Source organism: Mytilus trossulus, chromosome 2 (genome assembly GCF_036588685.1).
Source record: "Mytilus trossulus isolate FHL-02 chromosome 2, PNRI_Mtr1.1.1.hap1, whole genome shotgun sequence".
In the NCBI taxonomy this organism is placed as follows: Eukaryota; Metazoa; Mollusca; class Bivalvia; order Mytilida; family Mytilidae; genus Mytilus; species Mytilus trossulus.
Window position 1 is genome coordinate 62,484,194 of NC_086374.1, and position 7,240 is coordinate 62,491,433.

General features: G+C 32.2%; 1 long non-coding RNA gene across 1 annotated transcript; it reads right to left on the bottom strand.

The window, feature by feature from the left end:
* Window positions 1–604: 604 nt before the first annotated feature.
* Window positions 605–3,870, bottom strand: LOC134705303 (uncharacterized). Its single transcript, XR_010105533.1, has 3 exons — window positions 3,777–3,870; window positions 2,538–2,604; window positions 605–715 (listed from the first exon to the last, which is right to left on the bottom strand). It is a non-coding gene; the product is annotated as an uncharacterized LOC134705303 (long non-coding RNA).
* Between the last annotated feature and the right edge of the window lie 3,370 nt (window positions 3,871–7,240).

Sequence of the window (7,240 nt, forward strand, 5' to 3'; positions counted from 1 at the left end):
AACCTTGCTAAATAGAATTATTATAATTGAAAAACGGTACACGAGGTTCCCTTGTTAAATTTAAGTATATACATATAAATTGAAAAACGGTAAATAAGGTAGCCTTGTTAAATATAATTATATCAAAACGAATTAAAACAAAACCCGGTCTTATTAAGTAGAAAATAAATAAGGTAAGTAATATTGCTGCCGTATGAATCATAGTTACAATTAGACTACAGCAAGAGAAAATAACACCTTACTATACCTTTCTTAGTGCGTGGCCAAATGCCACCTCCAATTTTTCTATTTGTCCACCAATAATTATTCCCACCTGGCCAATATCCTCCATATTTGCCACCAATAAGGGACATTCTACCGTATCCACCCATTCCTCCGTATCCGCCCATCATTCCACCATATCCGCCCATCATTCCACCATATCCGCCCATTCCTCCGTATCCGCCCATTCCTCCGTAACCTCCCATTCCACCGTATCCACCCATTCCTCCCATACCGCCGTATCCACCCATCATTCCACCGTATCCGCCTATCATTCCGCCGTATCCACCCATTCCTCCGTATCCTCCCATACCGCCGTATCCACCCATTCCTCCGTATCCCATACCGCCGTATCCATATCTAATGCCTCCATACATCATTCTGCCGTATCCCATGCCGCCCATTCCGCCGTATCCACCACCTCCCATGCCACCATATCCTCCATAACCTTTTCCTTTACAAAGTTTAAGATAAGTTTATCATTGATGATTCTTTTGAAATAAGTAATCTTAGGTCTAAGTGACAAATCTTATCTCGAATTGTTTCAAATATATGCATTTGAAATGTAATTTGAATGTGTATGTTGTTATGGGTCTAGATGCCTTATTATGTTTTCTTCTTATATATTTGTTTATAGTGATTAAAATTATAACAATGTTGACTGCTGTATTTCTATTTCTTATATTTTCACTCATTAAGTCTGTTTGTTTGGTTCACTCATCGTTATCAATATAATGGCATACATATGAGAGGTTCAGCTAGGTTTAAACCAGGTTTAAACGATTTTATACACGAGACAATGTCTGTACAAAGTGAATATGATAATTGTTGTCCGCTCGTTTGATTTTTTGGTTTTGACATTTGAGAAGCGACTTTCCGTTTTGAATTTTCCTTGGAGTTCAGTATTTTGGGGTGCAAATACTTATCACAGAAGGACATAGTTACGTTCTCAAATATTCGTTTAGACAAATTGCATTCTGATAATATCTTTGGCTATAAGAGTTAAAGACGAATGACATAAAACATAAACTAAAAAATCAGCCTAAAAAACCCATTCTGAATCCTATATTTAATTAAAAGATTAACTTGACCAAATCGGGATCTTGACTTTCCAAGTGTTGTTACCAAGGTTAAAAGGGGACGCGGGGGGGGGGGGGGGGGGATTTTACGTTTGACCAATTTTCGAAAAAGACTATAAGGGATTTTAAAATGTTGGGTCAAACACTGACAGATTGGAGTATTAGAGACCACATGAACTTGCAGGCTTCAACTTAGTCCATTCGTTTGATGTGTTTGAGCTTTTAATTTTGCCATATAATTACGGCCTTTCGGTTTAGAAGTTTAGAATTTTCCTTAAAGCTCGGCATATTTGTAATAATATACATATTAGCAAAACTTTTTAAAAGTTGAAGTTTAGCAGTTAATATAATCAAGAATTTAGTCCTTGTTGAAAATAAGATGTCTTGATTGAATGATATTTTTGGTTATGGCATCAACAGTGTTCCTTTCCCTTCCAGTTTACATATCATAGTCAGAATTGGATAGGCTCTATCAACTCGCAATTGATAACTTGAAAATGATCTTAAAACGGGAAAAGGTGGTATTCATATAAGCAATTTAATTATTGGAGTTTGTTTTTACAGTTTATGCGAGCGTTAATGTTTACTTCGTGAATGTAATCTATTTAAAAGCAATTTCTGGTTTAAGGTTGTTTTGTATTTTCTGTCTCATTGACATCTATCCAAATATCTTCTAATAAATGCTTTTAATTTCTTGCTACAAATATCAAAGATCTTTTCCTCACCACATTTTGTAGTTCCGAATATAAACAAAAGAAATTGCAACAATACGGGTATTCTTTTATTTAAACACATTAATTCAGAAATTATATTTTGATAATCTCGTCGTTTGAAAAGACATTTGGGGAAAATAATTAATTCTTTCAATAGAATAAATGTTTATTTATGATCATCACAAATCCACGAACACGTGGAAGAAGTACAGCGCTGTGTTTAGCTTGTTTGAATGATTATAATAAAAATGATAATTTTCTTTGAAGTAAAAGTTATAGGCTATCGATATTGAATTGAAAATATTTGAATGAAAGTATTTTCAACGGTTCTAAATTGCCTTGTCATTAACCTGACGACGATTAAATACGATACCCCCATTCATAAAATGTATCATCTATAGCATACAAATTAATGAGGAGAAAAAGTTGGGACGTATCATATGATTTGTTTGTTTTAAAACTTTATATTTCAAAAATATTTTACCGATTTTACTATAACTAGCAGCTGCAACAGCTATGGTGATTAAAAGGATCAGCAGCTTCATCTTTATCTGTAAACAGAAGAAAAACTAATCTTAACTGAAGAAATAAAAACCACAACGATGTAAAGCTATTGTATTTGCTTACATCAACGTTAATTTGGACAATGATGTGTATCTTTATAAACAGATTTACAGTCAGTGACAAAAGCCATGTTTAGATAGTACTGAGTTTTTTTTTGTTTTATGTGGTCCCATATTTCGATTTACGGTTGTACTAAGGTGAGTTAGAAAAGTATAAGTTAAGGAAAAAAATTATCCAAAAATATTGATAGGTTATGGAGGTCATGGAGCTCCTTGTCGAGATAAAAAAAAATCCAAAATGGCGAGAAAGGCGGAGTCGGTCTTTATTCTTATAATTCCATTTGTTTTATTAGGGTCTCACTCGTAAGAAAAGAAATCTAGAATATGATTGAAATTTGGTAAATTAGCTATTTAAGTCTTTTATGAAAATGTGACAAAAAATCCAAAACCAAACCTTATTAAATCTTTGAGTCAAGAAGTCAAAATTGACCTGACTGACTCAAATTTTTCAAAACACAAACAACTATTAGCTATTTACTTTTATTCCTAGCCAAAATATCTGTCAACACGATTTGATATCGTCCTATTCGTATATTGCCATCATATGTTATTCTCCTTGCGCAAATCGTAAGAATTTAACAGAAAAAAGTTCTGTCCTATCTACGCTGAATGGCATATTTTAGACCACCTAGTACGTATCCAAACAATTGCTGTTTGTTCTTGTTAATGGATAAATATATTCATGACTTGTTATTCCTTGATATGATATTGTCGTATCACTTGAAAGTTAGCGTAATTCATGATGTAAAAGGTAACTCAGATCATATGTCATATTTATTGCCGTTTAAATTTGTATATATGTTTTGGAAGCTGGTGTACAACAGATCTAATGTTTAATAAATGTGCGTTAACCCGACACATTTTTCTAGTTACAGGTTTACCCAACATTCATTCTACTAACTGAAGAAAAAAAATCTATTTTAAAAAAATTTAAATACCATATTACACAATATAGTGTTAAAACAAATCCATGCATTTTTCAACAATCAAAATAGAGAAAAACTTTAAATTATGATGCTTTATTATTTCTTGCTGTTATTAAATGAATTTATAAAGTTTCAAATATTTTAAGGAATTAAACAAATTAAAGGAAACCTTACCTTCTATCTGTGGATACGTTTTCCAGGGAGGTTGGTGTTGAGTAACATTATAGGATCATATTTATATGCCTCAGTTCAGGAAATATACTTTGAAATACACAATTACGTTTAACATTAAAATTTGTAAACACAAGTTTTCACAAATTTCTGTGACTTCTTACAATTGAATTGACAACACTGAGAAGACAGTTCATGTTCATTATGATTAATATTATATTTATAAACCACAATACTTGTTATAAATATGATTGACAGCTGATAAAAAACTAAATTAATTCGTAATTTTGTATTATTCTTTTTTTTAAATCTCTGTTCTTGTTTTTTGCCAATAAAACAGAAGCCATTTCTGTTTAGTTTTTGCAAACATCACAATCATTTCTTTTTTTCTTTTTGATTGACAGCAATCAAATGTAACGTCTATTAATAACCATTCGACAGTAAAAGATCATGTTCACTAACAGTGGTTGGTGAAACGTAGTGTCATTCTATTATCGAACAAAAGAAATGTAAAAAATATTCATGTAAATGTAGTTCCTAATAATTGTGTTAATAACCCCGTTACATCAAAATACCTTTAAAATTTGAAGTTAAAACTGAAAATTAATCCGTATCGAAAATTCGATTTTTTTATGCTGTAAATAGTTAGTAAGTAGTTGAGAGATATTGTTTCCGTGTCACCTTCCTATTTCCAGAATATTAATTTGATCTTCCTTCCTTGCTATTTTTAGGATTGACTATTCCAATGAGCAAAGTGACAAATCTACGTCAAACTTTCATCATGAACCTAAAGATTACAACAACATAAGAGAATAGCGATATATAGAGATATGAAAATACAACCCAAACAATATGAGAACTTCCAACTGAAATGTGAATCTACCAGTGACATATACAAAAACTTATATGCACTGAAGGTGTTACCCAGGCTGTTGGTCATTGTTTCAACTTGTGTTTGAATGCTAAGGAAACAACAAACACAAAGAAACTGATGAAAGGGTGGTCTCTTAAATTAAAGGAGGCTCATGTCACCTTTTCCACAGACCAAAAACAAATTTAAAACGAACAATTTAAGATTGGGCAAATGACTGGCAAAAAAAAGGATCCAGCTTCTGTGTCTTTGGAAATGCCGTCAGCAATGTTGGATGGGAAAAAGAAGGTTACGTGTGATGATTTCTCGTACCACAACACATTGTCGGTTACTCCACTCGTAATTAACTAGAGATAAACTCCAAGTATAATGATATAATAATTTCTAAATCGGAAAATGAAACATCAGTTATCACACAAGAAGTATTGGCTATCATTAATGCAGACACACGAACCTGTGGTGACTGATCTCAATTTTGTTTTATATATTGTCTGTTATTTCTATAAACAATTTTGAAATTTAAACATGCGCAAAGGCTGTATTGGAAATTTAGAAGTTTGACGGTTTCAACACATCACAACAGGTACAATAACCAGTCGTTTGAACATTGAGGTGGACTTTTCCCTTTTTGTGAAGGATCTTAGCAAAAATGAGCAAATTGCAAAATGAAGAACAGCAATAAAAGTATTTTCTAAATGATTAGGGATTTTTTTTCTTCATTGTTTTCAAATAAATATTCAAGCTCAAATGTCATTAAATTTTCAAGTGTTATATTCTTGTCAACCTAATTGTTTTCACATTTCATCTATGCATTGTATCAATTGTCAAAGAGTTGGATTGTGATTGGAGAAACATACATTCGTACATTTTCATATACTATTTGTAATTGTTACACTATGTTGTTTGTTTTATTCCTTTTTATTGTCACTGACTTTCGATAACTTTTACCTGTTGTGTCTTTAAGTTTTGTTCAATTTAATGAAATTTGATGCAACTTGCATACAAGTGAAATATGCAGCAAGCTGTAAAACCAGGTTTATCCATTTAAAAAAAAAATCCTTTCTTCAAGTTTTCTCATTTACTACAAATCTTTTAAGTTCGCACATCCAGTGAAACAGGTCACTAAATTCTAATCAAATCGTAATTCAGATTTAAAAATTAAGTGATTTTTTAAAAATCAATCGGGAAATAAATGTTATTTCAATATACTCGTTTTTGGCTGAACCTTTGATAATTGTCATGTCATGTATTTTTTTATACAATATAACGATATGCGTCAAAAGAAAAGCATTCTTTTTTGGTCAGTTTTTCATACGCCCGTCAAAATTTCGACAGCACGTATTATGCATGTATACAAATGTCCGACGTAAACATGACAACGACTTATTCAAATTTCATTCAACTTAACATAACGGTTATTTCTTATGATGGTCAACCGATACTTCTTTGTAGCTAAAACGGCGGGGTGTTTTTTCACATGTCGCGCCGTATCTCAGAAACGATTTATGATTATTGCTTTTTGGTGATGATTCAAAATTTTTATTTTGAGTTATTGAGTATTTTGTAAAAAAAAAAATAGGGGAAGCCTTAGGGTGGTTTTCATATGTTCCGCCGTATCTCAAAAACGATTTATGATTATTGCTTAAGACTGTACACACTTCTTAGTTATATTAATCTAAAGACCTGTATCTTTTTTTGGTGATGATTCAAAATTTTATTTTAGAGTTTTTGAGTCTTTTGTAGTAGAAGGTTTTTTTTTCACATGTCGCGCCATATGTCAGAAACTATTTATGATTATTGCATAAAAATTCACACACAAGACGACGGGCGTATTGTGCGCTCATCACGCAGCTGTTTATTATGCCCCACCTACGATAGAAGAGGGACATTATGTTTTCTGGTCTGTGCGTTCGTTCATCTGTCCGTCCGTCCGTTCCTCCGTCTGTCCCGCTTCAGGTTAAGTTAGTTTTTGATGAAGCTGAAGTCCAATCAACTTGAAACTTAGTACACATGCTTTTTATGATATGATCTTTCCAATATTAAAGCCAAATTAAACTTTTGACCCCAATTTCACGGTCCACTGAACATAGAAAATGAAAGTGCGAGTTTTAGATTAAAGTTTTTGTTCAAGGTAGTTTTTGATGAAGCTGAAGTTCAATCAACTTGAAACTTAGTACACATGTTCCCTATGATATGATATTTCTAATTTTACTGCCTTATTATATTTTTTTACCAATTTTCACGGTCCATTGAACAAGGAAAATGATAGTGCGAGTGGGGCATCCGTGTACTTTGGACACATTCTTGTTTTTTATGTTTTGAAAAGTGCTGATGCATTCTAACTAGGAGTTGTTACAGTAAGCGATACAAATATGTCACGTCACTTGCACTGATGTTTTTTCTTACTTATCAAATAACATTAAAGCTTTGAACTGTAATGAATAAATGGAGATATGGCTGTATACTTTTCAATACAGCAACCCGACGACAAAAATATGCAAGAAAAGACAATTATGAGCCTAAATAGGAAATATTTCCAATGGAAGAACTATAAGCCTACTGTAATTATATTTAATTCACTAGTTATTTATTAACG